A 24298-nucleotide genomic window follows, 5' to 3' on the forward strand; every position below is an offset into this window, starting at 1 on the left:
CTTTTAGCTTTTAGATCTGCTTTTAGCTAATAGTAGAGTTTTTTATAATCGATCGCAAAAATGACACTCTTTTATTACCTCACTGGCTTTATATATCATATTGATATCACTTATTTTTGATGCAGATAATACTTTGAAAGGTTTATCGACTAAGCTGCCTAACAAAGAATCTAGACAACCGATGATTATGATACATTTGGCATGAGGTATGCTAAACAACTGATACATTTGACATGTGGTATGTTATGGCTTCTTGTTCTTATTCCCATATGATGTTTTAAAGCTGATGGGTGTGGATGGATTCTGCTTGCTATATTCTTATATATGATTGCCTTCTTATTTTTTTTGATGATGATGCAAACTTAATTAATGGATATCAAAGGGAATGGCTTCATAGATTGCTATGGGCTCCTTTTTTTGTTCCCATATGATATCTAAAAGTTGATGGGTGCCAATGAATTTTCTTTACTATATTCTTATAGTTGCCTTCTTATTTTTCTTGATGATTAATCCAAACTTAATTAATGGATATTGAAGGAAATAGCTCCATAGATTGCTATGGACTCTTTTTCTTATCTCATATGATGTTTCAAAGCTGATGGATGCTGATGGGTTCTGCTTACTATATTCTTATGGTTGTCTTCTTATTTTTTCTAATGATGATCTAAATTTAATTAATGGATATTGAAGGGAATGTCTCCACAAATTGCTATGGGCTCTTTTTCTTGTTCCCATATGATGTCTAAAAGTTGATGGGTGCCGATGAATTTTCTTTGCTATATTCTCATGGTTGCCTTCTTATTTTCTTTGATGATTATCCAAACTTAATGAATAGATATTGAAGGGAATAGCTCCATAGATTGTTAGGGGCTCTTTTTCTTATTCCCATATGATGTCTGAAAGTTGATGGATGTCGATGCATTCTACTTGCTATATTCTTATGGTTGCTTTCTTATTTTTTCTAATGATGATTTAAACTTAATTAATAGATATTGAAGGGAATAGCTCCACAGATTACTATGAGCTCTTTTTCTTATTCCCATATGATGTTTAAAAGCTGATGGGTGTCGATGAATTTTTTTAGCTTTATATATTATGTTGGTATCACTCCTTTTGTTGCAAGTAATATTTTGGAATGCTTATTGGCTGAGCTACCTAACAAATTTGAAGACAGTCCATTATTATGATACATTTGACACAACAAGTGATACATTTGGCATGAAGTATGTTATGGGCTCTTTTAAAACTGATGGATGTCGATGGATTTTGCTTGCTATATTCTTATAGTTGCCTTCTTATTTTTTCTGATAATGATCTAAATTTAATTAATAGATATTGAAGAGAATGGATCCATAGATTACTATGGTCTCTTTTTCTTATTCTCATATAATGTATTAAAGCTGATGAGTGCTGACTTACTTAGGGAGCACTTATGTTGCACTAGCTTTTTATTCATCCTTTTACTATGAAGGAGTTTTATAGCTTGTCAATTGGATTGGGTGTTGACACTTTGGCCTCTCATGCCTTTGTTGCTTTCTGTTTCCTATCTATGTTATTTATCTTTAGTATTTTCAGACTGTATAACTGTTGGTCTACTATTTTATTTTTATTATGAGGGGATTTGAGTATGTTGTGGCCTTTTTCATATTAAACTTTGTAATTTAGGACAGGTTGCCTGGTTTTGAATGATGGATGCTTCACTGGTATTGCTTGATTCTGTTATCTTTTAATGAACTTGCAGATCTTATAACAAAAAAAAATTAATATGAATTTTAATTTATTTTTTTGCCTCAACTTTAGCGATCGATTTTGTGATTGATATATTAAATAAAAAATTCAAAAATAATTGATTTTGCAACCAATTTTATTAATAAAAAAAATTTCAACAAAATTAACGATTGATTTTGCAATCGATTTTTAAGTCGATTTTAATTTAATAATTTTTAATAAATATAGCAACCAATTTTGCAATTGATATAAAAATAAAAATAGTATAATAAAATTTATGATCAATTTTTCTATCAATTTTATAAATAAATTTTTTTACAAAAATTAGAGATCGATTTTTAGATCGCTTATTTTTGCGATCGATTTGGTAAAATAAAATATTATAAAAAATAATTTATGATCAATTTTATGATCAATTTTATAAATATAAAATATTTTTATAATATTAGAGATCAATTTTATGATCAATTTTTAGATTGATTTTAAATTAATAATTTCTAATAAATATAATGATCAATTTTGCAATTGATATGTAAAATTTGTGACCAATTTTGTGACTAATTTTAAAAAAATTATGTTTAAAAAAATTAGCGACCAATTTGTGATCGATTTTACTATCAATTTTAAATTTTAAAAAAATTAGCAATCAATTTTAAAATCAATTTTTAATATTAAAATATTATAAAAATTAAATTATGACTACTTTTAAGATCAGTGTTTTAAATAAAAAATATTTTTTAAAAAATAATGATCAATTTTTTTAATCCTCGATCGATAGATCAGTTGCAATATTGAAAGTAATATTTTGCTTTCAATCGCTAAATCAATCATAAAATTTTAATTAATTTTTTATTTATCGATCATCAAATCGATCATAAAATTTTAATTAATTTTTTTATTTTTCGATCACTAAATCGATCGTAAAATTTTACAATCAAAAAAATCAGTCGTGAAGTATTTGCGACTAAGATTTTTGCAACCAACTTTAAATGGTCATAAAATCGATCATAAAAAATATTAGCGATCGATTTTTCCCATTTAGCAATCAATTTTTTGGTCACTAAATCTCTATTTTCTTATAGTGATTGTTAAAGAATATTTAGTGTGGAATTATTTTATAAGAGGTTATTCTGAGTGGGCATTTCATGAAGGATCTATATTACCATCTCCATTTAATTGACTCTCCTATATAAAACATACATCTAATTTTGGATCAAGCAATCCACAAAGAAACCCTATAGGAGAAGATAATATAAGAAGACTACTCAGAGATGCTTTTACATTTGGTGCTGCAAATTTAGGAGATTTCAATAGAGAATAAGAAATAATTATGACATTTGAGGAGTCTACATTTACTGATTGAATGCATATTGAGGGGCCCCGATATTTATTTAATGATAACATAGCTTGGTATCATAAGTTATTGAAAAATTATGATCAAGAACTATGTCCAGATTGTAAAAATTTTTCAAGATTTCTTTTCTTATACATTTATTTCATTTGAAATATTTGAATGGATGGTCTGGTAAGAGTTTATTATGCTACTCTAATTATTAAAGGATGCATTTTTTGAGAGTATTACTTTATCATCATCATCTTCTTATTAAGTCAAAAAATTAGTAAAGTAATTGGATCTTAAATACGAAAAAATTCGTAGTTGTCAAATGGTTGTATGCTATCTCAGGACAAAATTAATAACTAAGAATCATGCAAAAATCTATAGATCTTCGTGATGGATAACATATAAAGAAGATGAGGGTGATGTATTGAACAAATTGATGCTACATAAAGTAAGAAAAAAATTGATCAAAGTTTTACATTATTTTTCTCTGATATCTAGATCGAGAAGGATTTATGCATCATCAAAGATAACTTCATTAATAAGATAGCATGATGAAGGTCATACAAAAGATGGAATATTAAGACATCCAGTGGATAATTTAACATGAAAAGCATCTGAAAGTAGGCATCTTGATTTTGTCTTTAATGTTTGATGTATTAGGTTAGATTTAGATAGTGATGCCTTCAATCCATTTTAAATCTTGAGTTCTATTTATAGTATTTGATCAGTTGTTTTGGTTATTTATAATTTGCCATGATGGATGTGTATGAAACAATCTTTAATTATTTTGTCAACGGTTATTCCAGATGATAAGGATCTAGGCAATGGTATTGATGTTTTTTTGTAATCTTTAATAAAAAAATTGAAAGAGCTATGGAAAGCAAAATAAAAAAGAATTCTTTACTGCTGACTTACATGACATGTTTCAATTAGTGGAAGTGCTGATGATTGATTGGTCATTATATCTATTGTAAATATTCCATTATTTTTAAGGATTTAGTTTATTGGCATGGATCATTTACACTTGCACACATACTAGTTCATTACAGAAAAATGAAGAATATTTGAAAAATAAATGTACCATGCACATGAATACATGAATATTAGCTATACTTTTGAAAAGAATTAGACTAATATAGATCACATTCTGTATTGAACTTTATAGATCATCTTAATTCATTGAACTTTATACTATTTTGTAATTCTTCATGCAGGTGTCAACAAGTGAAGTTGTTCTCCTAGCTAAACTTAATCTTAAAGCCCCATCATCTAGGTTAGTCTCACACCTAAATCCTATGATAAGAGTATATGAGTTCTGACACTGATAGCTGATTTATGCCTCATTATCACTAAGCTGTATTATTCACCTGAAAGTACACCAAAAAATGTGGTCCTCTTGTCAACATGTATACATAATTATTTATTTTACTTTTTCAGATTTGTAGCATCATAGAAAATATATCACACATCATATAATATTGATACGATCGCGATGCTGTCGTAAGGATACCGTGATTATCAATCAAATTCTGACTTCAATAAAAATTAAAAATATATAGAAAATAGTGAGTCGGATCGAATCCATAGAGAAGGCAGGATTTTGACTTGAAATCTTTGATTTTATAAAAAAAAATAAAATTTTGAAAAAAATAATTTAAGTCAAAAAATAAAAATTAAAAGTACAAAAAATAAATTGGGTACTAAGATCTACTAACTAGATCCTAGCATCTACTTACAATAAAAATAAATAATAAAAATTTAAAAAATATAAAATAAATTAGATACTAAGATCTACTAATTAGATCCTAGCATCTACTTATAAAAAATAAAAGACAGGAATTTAAAGTGCAAAAAAATAAATTTTATATTAATTAAAATTAAAATTCAAGTATAAAAAATTTAAAAAAATAATAAAATAAAATAAAATAAAAATTATAACATGGATCTGAAGTTGATCAATCAAGACTCGTCGGAAAGATGGTTGATGATCTCTCCATCTTCCGTCGTACTCCGTAGAGCGAACTAGCTTTTCTCTTTCTTTTCTTTGGGTTCTTAAAGGTATTTAATTTTTTCTCTATTTTTTTTTATACTTTCTACTCAATGTTTCTGCTCACAAAGCTTATTCTCGGACCTCCTATTTATAGATAAATTTTTTATAATTTTTTGATAGAAAAAGAAGTCCTAAAATCTTTAATAATTATATTAATCCCCTTAGGAATATACCTGACCATCGGATGGAGCTTGAACCGCCCAGATCTGCCTAAAATCCATAATTTTAATCCTTATCAAAGTCGGATCGAACCACAACCGTCCGATCACATCTGGGATTGGTTCTGGACCGTCAGATCGTATAAAAAAGTTTTATTCAAAGTCAGAAGCGATAACAGCCATTAGATCGCATGATGGATTGCTTCTGGATCGTCAGATCACACAAAAGAGTCCTCTTATAAACCGATAATGAACAGCAGCCGTTGGATCTAAGTCGGATTAAATCTCAACTGTTGGATCGCATCCAGGATCTTTCTCTCACTATGAACCGTGCCTGTGGACCACGTAACTATTCTCGTGGATCGTGCCCTGGCTCTGTGGATCGAGTGGCCAGTCCATCATACACCAAAGGTAATATTTTTTATTTTTTAGGATATTTTAGCTCGATTTTTGCTCTAATTTTTTGTCTGAAAAAAATATGTATTAAATTTTTCAAAAATTTTTCTTTATTTTGATGCTTAAATTTCTCAATTAAATTAACATCTATTTTTTTATAAATATATCTAATTTCATATTTTTTTCAAAATCACTTATTTTTTAAAAAAATTCAATAAATTCATGAAATTAAAATTTTTTAAGAAGATGTTAGCACCATAAATTATCAAAAATATTATCAATAAATATAAAAATATACCACTTATCGCACTTTCCAATTTAAACTTTGCTCGTCCTCGAATAAAGAAAGAATTTAGAATTAAGTACCGTTTAACTTAAAGTTTCGAATTTCATCAAATAATTTTCAAAAGAGCCACTGATATTCAGTAGAGTGTAAATGAGGTATGTCATTGGGGTATTAATACTTGTCAATATGAGAGTTAAACTAAGAACACTAAATTTTTTCTGAACTTTTCTAAATTATCCCTACCTTTATCTCCAAATCATTCACCTTCATATGGACAAGTATATTGTTACTTCCGTCTTTCATTTATTGATTGATTTTTTTTTTTTAAACATTGTACTGCTATTGAGTGTCTTAACCCCTTAAGCTTTCTGTTTGACCCATGTAGTGAGTTTTCAGTCAATGACTCCCAAATCAGATGGCTTTAGGATACTAGATATAAAATACCCCTCGAATCTACTTGCTCGAATCAAATAGGCTCCGAGTTAAAACTAACTTTACAATAAAGCTTCTTTATCCTTCATACCTTTTGATACGAAACTCAATGCTTGCTTAGGCAAAGATGCCCGGTTACTCAGCATGAAGTACTTCGAATTTTTTTTTTTTATATATATGAAGAAATATATAGTTACTTTACACAAGCCTATAAGAAGTAAACTCTTCTTTGATGCTGGTAGAAAAATTTATAAATGCTCAAAGAAAACTGTTTAAGTTCTAAACTTAACTCTTTATTGAGTTTTCTTAATACTTTATCTCTCAATATCTTACAAACTCTCTGGTCTGCATATCAATTTTCTTTTAAAAATGCTTGGTTTAACTTGATTCTTAAGTATAATCAGATGCTTAAATACTAAATACTAACTCAATTGAGGACTTAAAAAAAATTTTTATTCTCCCCCCAACTTAATCAATATTATCCTCAATGGAGAAAGAAAAATGAACGGTGCATGTAAAGAGAAAGAAAAGGAGAGATATCACCTGATCCATAAGTTTTTTCAAAACTGATTCTCCCCCCAATTTAGCCAAGATTATTTTCAGATCCCTACAAAAGATACAAAGCAAGACTCGATTATCCTAAACAAAATGCAAAAGAAAGCAAAGGCAAAAGCAAAAATTGAAAATTTGAAAATTGGGTTGCCTCCCAAGAAGCGCTAAGTTTACCGTCTTCAGCCAGACTAAAAATTTCTCTTACCTATCCCATATCAAATATTGAATTAATAAATTCTAATAATTTTGGATTGCCAATCTCAAGAAGATGGTCTATAATAAATTTTAATATTTTATTATGAATCTTTAGAAAGTAGTTCACATCCTCGTTCTTAATTTTAGAAAGATAGTTCACAAACCCATTCACAGACCTTTGTTCATTGAAAATTTCTCCTATTTATTTTTCTAAAATGCTCATGAATTGAATTTTTGGGTTAGGAGTTAAGTTTGAAGAAATAGGCACTGGAAGGGTATCTTTTGATTTTAAACATGTGTTCTCAAGTGTGATCAAAGATAATTTTAATTCTGAAGGAGATGATAATTTTAAAGTGGAAGAACTGGCTTCTAAAATTGAAGAAAATGAGACTCTTGATGGATATATCTTGGGTAACTCATCTGCTATTTTCTTTTCTTCACTTAGGTCAGCATCAGTACTAAGCTCAGGTTCTTCTATTGGGCTAGTCTCAATACTAATCTCCTCTTCTAAATTCTCTTTTGGGCTAGCATCAGTACTAGCCTCACTCACTTGGTCTTGGTATGGGTCCTTAAGAATCCTATCACTTTTAAGCTCAAAAATTATATTATCATTTTCAAATTGAGGATTCTTAGATGAGACATTGGATTGATGACTAGGTCCAGGTGAGTGGTGGATGGGTGGGTCATTTTTAAAATTCGATATTGGTTCGTTTGATAATTGACCTAGTTCTTTCCTCATGGTAGATTCAGCTAATTGATTTATTTGTGCTTCTAGCCTAGCCAAGGATTACTGTTGAGTCATGATCATTTGTTGAAGTTGCCTAAATCTATCGTCGGCTAGATTGGTCTATTGAGGAGGTGGATATAATGGCTGATTGTAATAAGATGGTTGAGTAGGCTAACTAGGCTGACCATTATTGTAGGCATAATTCTGGGATGGAGGCCTACTCTAAAAATTTTGTAAAGAAAGAATTTGGGTCTGAGCCTGAGTCTGTTGGGGTCTCCAAGAAAAATTAGGATGGTTCCTCCAGCCTGAATTATATGTATTAGAGAATGGATCATTGACAGATTTGGAGTAACCTTGGGCAGCTTGAACTTGTTCTTGAATGAAAGGTAGAAACTGTGCAGTCATGGAATATTCACTCACATGATGGGCTGGGCTAGCACAAATAGAATAAATCTCCTGATAATTAGATAGTGATGTGTATTGTGTAGGAGATTGTTGACCTAATGCTAGGAACTGATCAAATTTCTGGGCAAGAAGGTCGATTTTATCTAATCATTGGGCTATTAGGTTCAGATCGGCCTTAGGACTAAAATCTGTTTGCTTAATCTTAAAAACTTCTGCCCACTTTTGGTGAGGGATTGATCTTTCGTAGGAGGATAATGAAGCATGATTGATTGAATTTTCACTCAAAGTTTCAAATAAAGTGTAGGCTTCATCCTCACTTTTACTCATGAATGTACCCCCACAAGATGCATCTACCATCTGTCTGTATTGGTCACCTAAACCCTCATAAAAAGCTTGAACAATTTATCACTTAGATAGACCATGATGTGGGCATTTTCTAAGAAGTTCCTTAAGTCTCTCCCATGATTCATGAATTTGTTCTCTTGGAAGCAGAGCAAATCCAGTGATGGCTCGCCTCATGGTGTTGGTTCGACCTATGGGATAGAATTTCTTAAGAAACTCATGCTGCATTTCAGTCCAAGTTTGGATTGGTCTCCCTATTGTGCCAAGCCAGTACTTGGCTTTGTCTTTAAGTGAGAAGGAGAATAAGGTCAATCTAAGTACATCATCAGTAAAATTTTGAATTTTCACCGTGAAACAAATTTCTAAGAACTCATCCAGATGCTTGTAAGGATCTTCATTAGTATTTCTATAGAAAGATGGAAGTATCTGGATTAAGGTCGATTTGATCTCATAGTGGCTTGCAGGGATATCAGGTAAGTGGATACAAATCGATGGGTTATAGGTGGAAGGAATAAAATATTCCTTCATCTACTTAGGTGGTTCTCTAGGATTTTCAGCCATCTGATTTTCAGGTTTAATATGAATCAACTGTTCAATCTCAAGATTGGGTTCAACTAGGTCAGGATAGAGAGATCTTCTACCTTGCATATACTAATGCAAACCCTAATGTATGATTCAAGTTTTGTTTTTGTTTCATTTTTTTTTTAAGAGAAAAAGGAGAGAGAAAAAAGAAAGAGCCCTAGACCTAGATACGTAAGGTGGGAAGAATTAGTTGTGGTTTAGTGTTAATTACAATCAAGTTAGCAAATAATTAAACCTAGACACCTATGGGTTTTTTAGACCTAATAGTTCGATGTAGAGTGGCTTAGTCTAGATACAAATTAGGTTTATTCTCACTTCCTTCAACTAGCTAGGTAAGAGGTGGGATCGTGGGGGTCCCCCCGTTGCTTGCCTTAGACACCAATTGAATTGGCCAGGTAAGCTAATGAAACCAATTAAATAACCATAAATTCACTTAGGCTGAGCCTTTATAACCTCTAACCTTAGACACCAATTTCAAGAGTGAGTTCGGACTTACTTTGTACTTGACTTGACCACAATACTCAGAACTGAACTCGATTAATACTAGGGGTCAATGTCTACTTGATTTTAGTTAGGCTAGGGTTATATGGGATGCTGGTTGGTTATTTTTGGACCAAGGGAGGGTGATGAAATTTTTACCTTATCTTATTATGAGTGTTACCCTTAAATTGATTTGAGATGAATATGCACAACCAATTTCAAACAAGGGATTCTATGCAACTAAATTAGATACATTAAACTAATAAAATTTGAAAGCTTACCTTGTCTCTAGCAATCACCAAAAATAAATCTACAATAATGAATACTCCTAAAAATTAAGTTTCTACTCTTGTCATACAATTTTTATTAGGTTTATGTGGATGAATTTTAGGTTAATTAAAACAAAATAGTAATTAATACTAAAAAAATAGTTAAAGCTAGGGTTAGGATTGATCTCACCAACTTGGAAGCTTTCTATCTCCCTTTTTTTTTTGAATTTTTAAATTTTTTTCTGCAAAAAGATAAAAAAAGTTAGTAAGCAATAGTCACAAAAAAACTAAAGAAATCAAATATTAAAATTGGTGCCTTCTCCGGCAATGGCACCAAAAATTTATAGGGTCAAGATGCTTTCGTTAGGACACCGTGATTATCAATCAAATTTTGACTTCAATAAAATTTAGAAACATGTAGAAAATAGTGAGTCAGGTCGAATCCACAGAAAAGGTAGGATTTGACTTAAAATCTTTGATTTTATAAAAAAAATAAAATATTGGAGAAAGCAATTTAAGTCAGAAAATAAAAATTAAAAGTGCAAAAAATAAATCGGATACTAAGATCTATTAACTAGATCCTATCATCTACTTGTAATAAAAATAAATAATAAAAATTTAAAAAATATAAAATAAATCGGATACTAAGATTTACTAACTAGATCCTAGCATCTACTTACAAAAAATAAAAGATAAGAATTTAAAGTGCAAGAAAATAAATTTTGTATTAATTGAAATTGAAATTCAAGTACAAAAAATTTAAAAAAAATAATAAAATAAAATAAAAATAAAATTATAACAAGGATCTGAAGTTGATCAGTCAAGCCTCAATGGGAAGATGGTTGATGACCTCTCTATCTTCCGTCGTACTCTGTAGAGCGAACCGATTTTTCTCCTTCTTTTTCTTGGGTCCCTAAAGCTATTTAATTTTTTTTTATTTTTTTAACACTTTCTACTCAATTTTTCTACTCACAAAGCTTATTTCCAAACTTCCTATTTATAAATAAAATTTTTATAATTTTTTGATAGAAAAAGGAGTCCTAAAACTCTTAGAAATTATATTAATCTCTTTAGGAATATTTCTGACCGTCGGATGGAGCTTGAACCATCCAGATCTGCCCAAAATCCATAATTTTAATCTTTATCAAAGTTGGATTGAACCACAGTCGTCCAATCATACCTAGGATTGGTTCTGAGCCATCGGATTGTGCAAAATAGTTCTATTCAAAGTCGGGAGCGATAACAGCCATTGGATCACGTGATGGATTACTTCTGGGCTGTCAGATCACACAAAAGAGTCTTCTTATAAACCAGCAATGAACAGCAGCCGTTGGATCTAAGTCGGATTAAATCTCAGCTATTAGATCGTGCCTAAGATCTTTCTCTCACTATGAACGTGCCTGTAGACCACGTAACTATTCTCGTGGATCGTGCCCTGGCTTTATGGACCGAGCGGTCGGTCCACTGTACACCGAAGGTAATATTTTTTATTTTTTAGAATATTTTGGCTCGATTTTTTCTCCAATTTTTTGTCTAAAAAATAAAAAAAAATATGTATTAAATTCTTCAAAAGAAATTTTTTATTTTGATGCTTAAATTGCTCAATTAAATTAACATCTATTTTTTTATAAATATATCTAATTTCATATTTTTTTTAAAATTACTTATTTTTTAAAAAAAATTAATAAATTCATGAAATTAGGATTTTTAAAAAGATGTTAGCACCATAAACTATCAAAAATACCTTCAATAAATATAAAAATATATCACTTATCAAATATGTATCATAAATATCTCGCATCATATGTGATGTATCATTGACCATATATTTTCAAAATATATTTTTTTCATATAGTTCGAAGAGCATGGTAAGGAGCCTTGTCGGGTGGAGTTGTACAAGATGAATTATACTTACCGAGATGATAGTTTTGTTACGGATGAATCAAGAGATATATTTGTATGTATTGATAATAAGTTTGTGCAATAATTTATAGTTTTATTTTTTTTCAAATATTGAGATATTACATTTTCTTAAATATAGGAGAGAGCTTCATTTCTTATTGCAAAGCATATCGGCTCCTCAGCATTTATGGAGGCCAACTGTGTTAAGGCCCAAGTATTTATAGAGTTACTAGGATTGGAGCATTATAGCCGGATGAGAGGTTATGGAGTTAGAGTTACCCCCACTTAGTTGTTTGCAGTGAGCAAATACACTTAAAATGCTAAAGAGAATGATACTAATATAGATGTTCACAAGATCGAGGCATAGAAGGAGGTGATGAGGTAGAGCTATAACATGGAGATACACTCTTTGTGGACTTCGGTTGAGCAACTAACAAACTTATTGCAGAGAGTTACAGACTCTAGGATAAATAAGTATCTAACTATATCTATATTTTCGTATAGGCTTAATGATTTGAATATGTTATGATTTTCGTATTTTCATTTGCTAAAGTTTTTATTTTTTTGGTAAGTTTTTAATAGTTTCAATAGTCATAAAGATGATGACAATCATGCTCCTATCAATCCTTGATAGTCCGATGATGTTCTCTTTTTTTTTTTAGTTTCATATATATATATATATATATATATATATTTTGATTTTTTATCTTGTCTTATTTGTGCTCATGTGTTTCATTTATATTGAAAATATTGTATACATTATGTGTTAATTTTGTGTAGATTGGGTGTATAGATTTATATGTTTTTCTATTTTGAAAAAAATAAAATGGCGATGCTAGAAAGCATTGTAATTATACAATCTTGCCAACACTTTTAAAGCATTATTTCTGGGAAAAGACACTTAACAATGTTTTAAAGTGTCATTAAGCTAATATCTTTTCGATGCTTTTTAAAAGCACCACTTCATTTGTCATCAGTTAACGATGCTTTATAGTGTTGAATTGCTCGACGCTTAAAGTGTCATCCGACTGAATCATCTGTATTTCATTGCGATGCAAATTGGAAGTGTCGGTAAGATAATTTTTCATGCTTCTATTTTTATTGCTTTGTAAAACATCGAGGTATAATATTGTGACACTTATAAGCATCGGCATATGAATTAATTAGCATAAAAAATTGTCCACTTTACTATAGTGCAAGAGTAATTGGAAGGAAGCTTTTGGAGTATTAATTTGGCTACTGACATGTTGCCGCTAAATAAAAATTATCGATATAGTCTATTATCGGCAGTTATCTATAAAGAATTTTTATTGAGATGGCCGCTTGCCACACATAGTGACATATGTTGAAGCATTTTGCTATAGTGGCTAACAAGAGTGATTGAAAGGAAGCTTTTAGAGTATTCATTTGGCTACTGACATGTTTCCATTAGTTTTAGGATTTTTATATATATTCTATTTATGTTTTATTTTTTTGTATTTGTCTATATAGATATCTAAAATTGCATTCATATATACTACAAATTTTTGTTTACATGTATATCCTAATCAATTATTTCTTTTTATATCTATACTCTTATAAATTATGTATGTGTGTGTATCTATATATATATCTATATATCTATATATCTATATCTACACACACACACACATGCCCTTAATTCAATAAAGAAAGATATGCAAAAAGAAAACTTATAAGGGCATGCATGCAAGTTGTAAATTTGCAAATATGTACATACGAAAAGGGACAATTTGCAAGAATATACACATAAATAGATAACCATGTAATTTTAGATATTTATAATGGCATACTCATAAAAGGCCATTAGGTTTGTTAGAGGTGTTATTTGAGTGTATATTCTCTCTCTTGTTGCAGCCATTTTTTTTTATAACTTCATATATCCTATATTTTTTTTATAAATTAATTAAAACATAGAAATCTTGTCCTATAGATGTATATAATTTTGTTGAATTATACAGATTTTTTATAAAAGAATTGTAGGAAAATTTAATATATATTATCATTTATTTGCTTATTTTTATTGTTGGTGTCCCACTCACTTGTAATTATTGCCTACTCTCTACCGTTCCTTTGAAAATACTTTAATGGCTGCAATGTTCTTCAGTTTTGTTTCCATTATTCCACCTCATTTCTTCTCCTTTACGCGTTATCAAGGTGATGGACCATTTAAGTACATAATTACTATCCCCAACTGAAGAAATTTTTGGATAAACTTAGTCTATCAAATATGTTATAGACAACATTGCACTTTTCTTAACTCTAGTTATAAGTTCCATCCTAAGAGGAAAAAATAATTGAAAAAAATCTTTCAAAAAAAATTTCTTTCTCGGATGGGAAGAGGAGAACTGGTTCCATCCAACATCCAACTGTCCTCTCCTTGCTTTTTCTCTCCTCCACCTCCACTTTCCTCCAGCTAAACCTCCATCCGGCCCTCCTCCCCGGCCTCCTCAAGTGTCAACTCTATCTCTACCACTATCCGAGGAAAAGATCAAAACTACATCTTCAGGTCATCTTCTCCTCTTAAAATCTCTAAGAACGTCTTTTCTTTTTTATTTGACTCTTTTTCCTTTCTTCTGCTGATTTTTATATCTGATTCTCATATTCAAAAAGTTTTCTAGTTTTTTCTTCAAATTTTTTTGTTTAACCATGATTATATCTGAAAATCATTAGTTCATGCTGATTTTTATCACAAATATTAAAAGTTTTTTTAATATAATCATGATTAGAACTAAATTCCCTTACAAAGATTAGATACGAAAATTGGCATTCTCATTCTTTGATCAAATGCCTAAGAGAGCCCTGCATCTAAACCATTTTAATTGTGATTCCTTCTGCATGCAAACCATCAAGTGAGGCAGATATCTTGAACAAGAGTCCAAATTGATGGTAATGACATTGCTTATGATTTCAAAAATGTAGGAGTCTACTTCAGGGATGGGAATTTTAGAATATAAAAGGTAAACTAAAAATGGTTAGAAAAATCATCTTAATTCATAGTGGTCAACATTTCGGAATTGAACTTAATAGATGAAATAAGATAGCTTTTTGAGCAACAAAAAATGAAACTATATTTCTTGTATCCCTTAAATAAGGTGGAAAGTTAATCTCAAAGAGAATTCTATTTTGCTGCCTCAATTTTGAATTTCAAATTTCAGAAATATTAACTCTGGTTAAGCAATGACGCGTTGAGATAGTTATTAAATTTATTAGTTCAAAATATTGATGTAGCATTTTTTTTTTATTGGCTTTGTCTACATCAATTATCTTCTTTCCTTCTAAGCTGATCATCTTGTCTAAGCTCATCAACCAGTTATTCCATCTATATTTTTCCTAATTTTTTTCTTTCATGGTCAGACATACAAGTAATTAGGTATAGACCAATTCATCATCTAGTAAGTTCAAGTTAGCATTTATGACCTATATGCCAATGAGTCAGGTCACTAGTTGCTAAGTTGACTTGATAATAGAGCATCGCATATAACCTATGCAGACCCTATTATACCCCAAAATACTGCACTATCATCCATTGAAAATACTATGAATAACTCATTTTCCTTTTAAGACCATATTTTTCTATGGAAAAGGAAAAAGAAAAGGGAGGAAAATGGTCTAGTATATAATGAAACAAAATATTGGCAATACACCACATGATTGTTGGCCCGTGCGCATACAGCTAGTTCTCATAATAAATCCAAAGCAAGAGACAATGCAATGAAACACTCTAATCTCTTCATTGCATCACATGCCCATCATAATGATCTAGGGAATTATTAATTAAAAAAAACCTCCAATATAAACAAAGTTTGCAGCATATTTTGATACTAATATGGCAAAAAAAAAAATTAATGTACCTATCGTGGACGAATACATAGCAAACACTTTCAAATGAATTTGAATTCTATATTGTTATAGCTCTATTATTAAAAGGATCTAGAAATGGAAGGATGGTTATGGTGATCCTTTGTTATCCACCTCCAAATCATAGCAGATCCATGCTCTCGTGTCTATATAAATAGATCCAAAAGATCCCAAAAGGAGAGGCTTTAAAGGGAGAAACTTCCATAGCTAAAAGCTTTCCTGAAAAGAGGCTGTCAGGTTCTCATCTATTATTTTGCTCTTCTCTTGTAGGTTAGTAGATCTATGAGCTATCGAGATTAAAGTGAAAGCTTAGGTTGAGATGAAAATCAAGCCGAGGTAAAGACTAAGCTGAACTAAAAGACAAGACCAAGACCGAGATGAAGGACATAACTAAGGTGAAGGCCAAGGCTGAAATAAAGGCACCAAGATAAAGACTAAGCCAAAGTGAAAGCCCAAGCCAAGGTGAAGATCAAGCCAAACTAAAAGTCCAAGCCAAAATGAAGGGTTAAGGTCGAGATGGAGATCCAGCTGAAGTGAAAGCCAATGTCGAAATGAAGGTCAAGATCGATACAGAAGTAAAGGCCGAGGCTAACATGAAGATCGAGGTTGAAGTGAAAGTTGATGCTAAGATGAAAAGATCGAGACAAAAATTGAGGCCAAGATCCAAATTTTAGGGTCTGAGATACCAATCCTAAAGCTAAGCTACCAAGCTCAAGGCCAAAATAAGGACCTCCAAGAGGCTAAGCCCCAAGAGGCTGTGCTCCTAGAGGTTGAGCTCCCAGAAGCAGAGCTCACAAAGAACAAGCTTTCAGAGATTGGATTCTCAAAGACTGAGCACCCAAAGACCTAACTCTCAAAAATCAAACTCCTAAAGAGAGAACTCCCAAAGGCCAAGCTCTAGAGGCTGAACTTTCGTAGGCTAGCCCCTAAAGGCCGAACTCCCATGGATGAAGCTCCCAAAGGCCGAAATACCAAAGATCGAACTCCTAAAGGCCAAAATACCAAAGATTGAGCTCTTTAAGGTCAAGCTTCCAAAGCCAATCTTAGAAGATCGAGGTGAAGAGCCCAAAGCTAAGCTTCTAGAGGCCAAACTTCAAAAGCAACTTAAGAAAGCCAGGATCGAAAAGATCAACTTGAGAAGCCTAAGGTGAAAATACCAACCTAACAAGACTAATGTGAGAAGACCGACTTGAGAAGGTAAAATGACTAACTTGAGAAGACTGAAGTGAAACGAACTGACTTGAGAAGGCTGAGGTGAAATAATTGACCCAAGAAGGCTGAGATAAAATGATTGATCAGAGAAGATTGAGTAAAAAGACTAACCTGACAAGGCTGAGGTGAAATGACCGACTTGAGGATGTTGAGATGAAAAGACCGACCTAAAAAGATCAAGATCAAATAAAAGACTCGAGAAGGCCGAGCGAAGGCAGACTAGAATCAATCCAATCAGAATAGGAAAATATTCTATTTTAATCTTCTTTTATATTTTCTCTTTACTAGTATTATTCTAAAGTCCTTCCAACTTAGGCATGGAGGCCTCATTCAAGGTGGAAAAATTTGGTTACCTTTTCTTTTCTTTTTGTGTATAGATCAGCATCTCCATGGATTGACAACATTTTCTAAGCCACTATAGTTGGATAGGATTTTGGCATCAATAGAATGGTGCTAGAGGAAGGGTCTGATCAGATTTAAGCAACTCTGGCAACTATCTCACTATTGATGCATCCATGATTAATCACCCCTCGAAAATTCAAGATCTGAATCCATCCAAGTACAAAAGTGACACCGATTGTGCAAAAAAATCCTAGCTCAATCTGGGTCTCAGATCGAAAGTGATGATATAACACTAGTCAAAAGAAGAAAAGTCCTAGTAAAAACTCGGCTTGGACGGAAGGATCCATATCCGATTAGATGATAGGTATCAAAAATCCCAATCAGTTGAAGACTTAGTTGAGCTTTGGGAGGATTGATTACCCGATCCTTTAGATCATGAGCACAAGATGAAATCCTAAGGGATGTGATATTAAAGGAGAAAGATTTCTAAGTCCTCATAGATGAGGATAAATACTACATTCCTAGGTCCAAAAACTGCTTTGGGCCTGGCCTTCAAATTGCTAGAGGAAGACTTACGAGATTGAGGTGTGGTCCTATGACCCTAAGGCAAATTCTTGTTGGATGACTAATACCTAGCAGAGAGCTCTGCATTGCTTATCTTCAACAAAACTATTGAAAACAAGCATATAGTACAAAAGAAATAAAATCTAAGAAAAAGATGCAGAGGGGGCAAGTTGGTACCCAATCTAAGGTCACAGACAAGGATAAAAACAAAAGAAACCAAACAACCTAGCTAATAAATAATTTTGAGGATAATACTGATGCTATCGAAGAAATTTGAAGGCCTGCTAGAGAAGATGAACCATTGCCAGAATCTTAAAAATTTTATCAAAAATTTCAAGCTTGGCAGAGATCGAATGAAAACTGCCTAGAGAGCAAGAGTTTCCTCCCTGTGAAAAGTCAATATTGAGGAGTAAGAAAGGGATGACCCCTCTTGATCGATGGATGAACGATCGAGATCAAAGCAATGCTTCGTCTGGACCTACATGATAGCTCCATGTGGTAGGTCTGAATTGGCCAGGATGAGGTCTCGTGGATCACCGCATCCAATGTCCCAGATTGAAACCATGTTTCGTATAGCCCTGTCTAATTGTCCTACATGTAACCTTGGGTTTGGTCCGAATGAGCTTCCATGGATTGTTATTTTGAATGTTAAATCCATCATGTTTTGGAGTAACCATATAATAGCTAGCTAGCGCACTTATTGCAGCATTTAGAAGGCTTTACTTGGCTTCTAGCATGACTTTGGTCAAAGAGATGCTTCAACACCCTTTGTCCAACCTCAAAATAAGTTCGGGTGTGGAAGTACTGGACAACTGATATAAATGATATTTTGACTAATATCGGATGATCCGAGGTAGAACCAAATCAACATGTATAACCAACCTCATCACCTTAGACATAGACGACCTGAAGGTATAATCGCATCAGCCAAATAATGCAAGTAGCAATTATGCTCAGAGCCTAATCATGCGATTAAAACCCCACAAGTGCCGAAGGATGTGGCTAGCCGTTGCAGCCCATTTAAGCCATTAACTAGCCATTGATGTGTAGTTTTTGCATTCACTGCTCATCATGGAAATGGATACCGATCTTCCTCTATAAATTAAGGAAGGTAAAGGATCCTTAAATAAGTCTTTCAAGCTCCGTTCCACTGCTCTTATTCTGATATCTTTCTTCTACTATTCTTTAGATTTCAACTGACTTGAATATTAAAGGGTCCCCCATTAAAAAAACTGTGACAAGTGAACTTCTTTTCAGGTTCAATAATCAACTGAGTAGTTGCAGCCGCATTGACCTCAGCTTACTTTGACCTTATCTACTTTAGCCTGACCTTGGAGTTCAACAACAAGAAAGTCCATACACTTTTGAGGATTTCTTTTATAGTTCTTTCAAGCCGCAGAGACCACAATCGGACTAGTGATAGTAGTATTTTTATCAGATGAGGCCCAAGCCTCTCTCAGTCCCATTGCCTTTACTTTTGCTGGAGAAGGTAACTGTACACTGCACCTTCTCATTAACCTCCCAGGACGAGAGCTTCTTTGGTTCCACAGTCACCAACACCTTGGAGGCATCATTTTTATCATGTATTTCGAGCCTGAAGTCCCATGTTCGGCACCGTCAATGTCACCTTCAACTTATACTCCTTTTCAGCACTCAGGAGCACCATGAACGATGGGTACTTGATTTCGAGCAATAAATCATATGGCCGATGATGACACTTGCTCGTCTATGTACTACAGGTCGTAGAGGTTGGTGATCTAACCATCCGAATCCATATTGTAGACGAGGCTTGGCTTATTAGCTTTCGATGGATTCATGTGGTTGGAGCCGACAAACTAGAAGTCGGCAACTTCCATGGTTTGATCACGAAGGAGTCTATCATCTTTTGTCTCTTGGTCAGTTGTCATGTTCGCCGCCTTGATCGCGGCGGGTGACCAATCAGGATGCACACTCTTTAGCAAGGTGGCGATCCCACGGAAGTGAGGAGTGGCAACTCTATAAGAAATTTAATTTTTTATGATAAAATTTTAATAATAAAAATAAATTTATCATAAATAAATAATTTTTATGATGAAAAAATATTTTATTATAAAAAATAAATTTTTTATATATTTTACGATGAGATCGAAAATAAGATATTAATAAGTAATAAAATTTTCTTTCGTCATAAAAAATAGTGACAATTTTTTTTTCATAAATATTAGTAATGAAATAAATTATTTCGATGCTATTTTTTAGCGACGAAATTTTTTTTCATCGTCAATGCTAAATTATCATTCCGTATTGATTGAATAGTTTTGGCGATGAAATTTTTCACCGCTAAAATCTTTTTCTATGATATTTTTTTAATAAATATTTAGCTACAAAATTTTTCGTTGTTAATAATTTTGGCGACGATAATATGACTTTTAGCAATGATAAAATTTTATCATAAAAAAATAAATTTCTTGTAGTGTAACATCGGGGTGTTGCACATTATGTTAAATATGATTATTGTTGTGCAGGATCCGATACCATACAGTGCAGCAGGAAGAAAAAAGAAACAAAACAAGAAACATAATACAAATACGTGGATCGGCCTCAAGCCTACCTCCATTAGACGTGCAAGCTTCACTATGAGAGAATAAAATAAAATCAATATGAGAGAAACTCACCACTCAATTTTTGTACAAGAGTCTCTCAATAAAAAGTCTCAAAACTCTCACAAAAGCTTTCTGAAATCTTTTTTGAAGTCTTTCTGCACCTTTAAGACATCATCAGCTCTCCAACACAATAAACAGCTCTTTAATCGGAACTATATAGGCTCTAGAATCTCAAAAATACTGTTTCAATAGGAATACACAGAGTCCCAATCAACTCTAGAACCATCTGTGGCCGTCCGATCGTGACTGGCTAGCACCAGAGCCATTCGGTTGTGCAAAATAGCCTTTGATCATGCCTGATCATGCCCGAATTGAGATCCAGCCGTCCGATCACGATCGACTATGATCTCCATCATCGGATCGCGCAAAAATGCCCCTGCATCGTGTGTGGACTGCGTGTTCAGTCCACGTGGCCTCATGGATCACCTAGCACCCAGCGGTCCATGGTGGACCGCGCAGACGCTGGACTTGGGTGCCCGCACGCACCTACATTGGGCCTACCTGCGCGTTGAGCCATGCACATATGCGCATGCACACGTCTCTGTCGAGCCCGACTGTGGCGTCGTCGGCCCATCGCTGCCTCGTGCACCATGCCACCTTCTTCGATATTCTTTCGCACATATTTTCACTGTTTGGACTCCGTTTGGACTGTTCTTGGGCTTGTTAGACTTCGTTCATCGTCCTAGATCTCTTTGTGGGCTCAATATGAATCAAATCTTGAGACGTCAAATCACAACAATCTCCACCATATCTCGATATTCGACCTCCATCTATTTCTGAGAGCTTGTAATCCATCTCACCTCCATGCCCTAAGGCATGCCTGCTGTCTCATGGATGGGCAAATGTGGGAGTCAAGCCAGACCACTCGATCCCACCTCCATCATGGGCTATGTCCACTTTGACCAAAGATCTGCTTGGGGTATCATCTTGCGGCAATAAGAATCTCACTCTGCAACGTCTCCTCTCATCTTTTTGAGTCTCGCATCTCGTGCCTGGTCCACCTCTACCTAGAGCTTCACCTCGCTCTGGGTTCCTTCTAGCTCCTGAAGCTCCACCTCGCACTGGACTCCCTGTTAGATAGTAATATCCTCTCCTCCTTTTTGTTTCCTCCAGAATGATCCTATCACCATGCAACACCTTCAGGATTCTTCCACCAGCTACCATCCTTTAACCTCTCAAATCCAGTTTACTCAGTGAGATAAGATTCCATCTGAAATCAGATATATATCGGACCTCCCCCAATCTCCTCACTACACCATCATGTGTCCTCCAATTGACCATCTTGATACCTCTAATCACACAGCTCGATCCATCCGGTAGATAAATAATGTCCTCACTGCTCTTTAGAGAGTCAAACTACTCCTTTTTGCAACATACATGATAGGTGTATGCAGAATCTAAAATTTACTGCTGGAAAGAAGTAGATACTTCGTCACATATCTCTAGGATATCATCCTCTGACTCATTACTGACCGTCGCTACAGTAGCCCTCGTTCGATCCTTGAGTTGAGGGCAATCTTTAGCTAGATGCCTCAACTCGTCACACCGGTAATATCTGATCTTGCTCAAGTCTCTCATTCTAGACTGAGACCGCTCTCACCGTGATCTTCTATCACTTTGTCTATCACCTCTTGCTTCTTCAAAAACTACCAAAGCTGAGCTACCACCACCTGAGCTTGAAGCTGGGTTCTCTCTCCTAAGAATCTCATTCTGGAGAATCAGTGCGGTGATCTTGTCCATCTTGATGGTGCCCTTCCTTACTAGAAGAGTAGTTAACAAGGACTCATACGAAGGAAAAATCGAAGCTAGCATGACCAACACCCTGATCTTCTCCTCAACTTTCTTGTCAACGCTGAGGAGGTCGGTGAGGATCTTCTAGAAGTGGCTAAGATGCTTTTGTATGCTTTGTCCCTTAGTCATCTGCAGCGTATAGAACTGTCTCCAAAGGAAGAGGATGTTGGTGAGAGATTTCGTCATGTACAACTCCTCGAGCTTCGACCACAACATCGATAGGGAAGTCTTGCTAAGCACATAGATCACCACATCATCTGCTAGGTACAAACAGATCGTACTCACCGTCTGCATCTGGAGCCGCCTTCAATCTTACACCTCCATGGTGGTCGGCTTCTCCTTGCACAAGAGAGCATCGATCAACCCTTATTGGATGAGCACGTTCTTTATTCTTGCCTGCCACAAGGAGAAATTGCTCTTTCTATCAAACCTGTTAATCTCCATCTTAATTGTGCTTGTCTTCTCTATCTTTTATCTCGATCACCACCACCGCAATCTATGCTCTGGCACCACCTTGCTCTAATATCAATTATTACATAGGATCCGGTACCACATGGTGCAGTAGAAAAAAAAAATAAAATAAGAAACACAATATAAATATGTGGATCGACCTCAAGCCTACCTCCATGAGGCATGCAAGCTTCACTATGAGAGAATAAAATAAAATCAATATAAGAGGAACTCACCACTCAACCCTTATACAAGAGTCTCTTAATAAGAAGTCTCAAAATCCTCGCAAAAACTCTCTGAAATCTCTTTTGAAGTCTTTCTGCACATCCAAGATATCACCAGCTCTCCAATGCAATAAACGGCTCATCAATCAGAGCTATATAGGTTCCAGAATCTCAAAAATACTGTTTCAGTAGGAATATAGAGTCCCAATCAACCCTAGAACCATTCGTAGCCTTTGATCAGTCTGGATTGAGTTCCAGCTATTCAATCATGATCGACTGCGATTTGGACCGTCGGATTGTGCAAAAACACCCCTGAACCGTGTGTGGACTGCATGTTCGGTCCACGCGGCCTCATGGACCACCCAGCACCCCACGATCCACGATGGACCGCGCAAGCACTGGGCTTGGGTGCCCATGCGTGCTGGGCCAGCCCACACGCGCACCCGTAGTAGGCCCACCCGCATATTGGGCCGCGTGCACTTGCGCGCATGCACATCTCTGCTAGGCCCGGCCGCACTGCCGTCGGCTGCCACCACCTCATGCATCGTGCCACCTTCTCCGATTTCTTTCGTACGTATTTTCACCATCTGGATTTCGTTTGGACTGTTCTTGGGTTCGTTGGACTCTGTTCGTCGTCCTGAACCTCGTTGTGGACTCAATATAGATCGAATCTCAAGACATCAAATCTCAATAGTTGTGACACTGGACACTCTCGATAAGAATGGCCATGCAACCAAATTGTTCACCCCAGGGTCGATCACGGCTGCTTCAGATGTTTGGGCCGCTCAGGTTTGTCACACCAATCACTTTGCTTCATCTAGTTTGTGGCATACTTAAGGAAGCGGCAGCAATGGCAATATACCACGCTGTGTAAGCGATTCCATGAGTGTCCTTTTTCTTTTGAGTTACTCGGGCATTTTTCATGGTTTATTAGTCTCAATAAGAGTTAAGTTTGCTTTTGTTTCTATATATGTATCCTATGAGATAAAATGTTTCCTTCTTTTTACTGCAGATAATGAAATAATCATTATCATACAATATCATAGTAATACTAAGCAATCTAATTTGCATGTTGATAGTAATGAAAGAATCTTATACTCACAAAATTTCTGTACTTTGTAACAGTGATGAAAAATAAATAAAGAAATGCCCTTACTACTACAACCGTTGTATTTTAACTATAAGAAGGATATTCTTAAGAGTAAATTGAGGCTTCTGCTAGTTATTGTTATAGAGAACTGATCTGACTAGGCTATTAAGATAGTTAGTATGCTGAAAGACCTGACGAGGTGCTGCCTGAATTGAGAGTGCTGGTAGGAGATCTCGATGCACCTTCCTAATTGGTAGA

Source organism: Elaeis guineensis, chromosome 4 (genome assembly GCF_000442705.2).
Source record: "Elaeis guineensis isolate ETL-2024a chromosome 4, EG11, whole genome shotgun sequence".
Taxonomy (NCBI): domain Eukaryota; kingdom Viridiplantae; phylum Streptophyta; class Magnoliopsida; order Arecales; family Arecaceae; genus Elaeis; species Elaeis guineensis.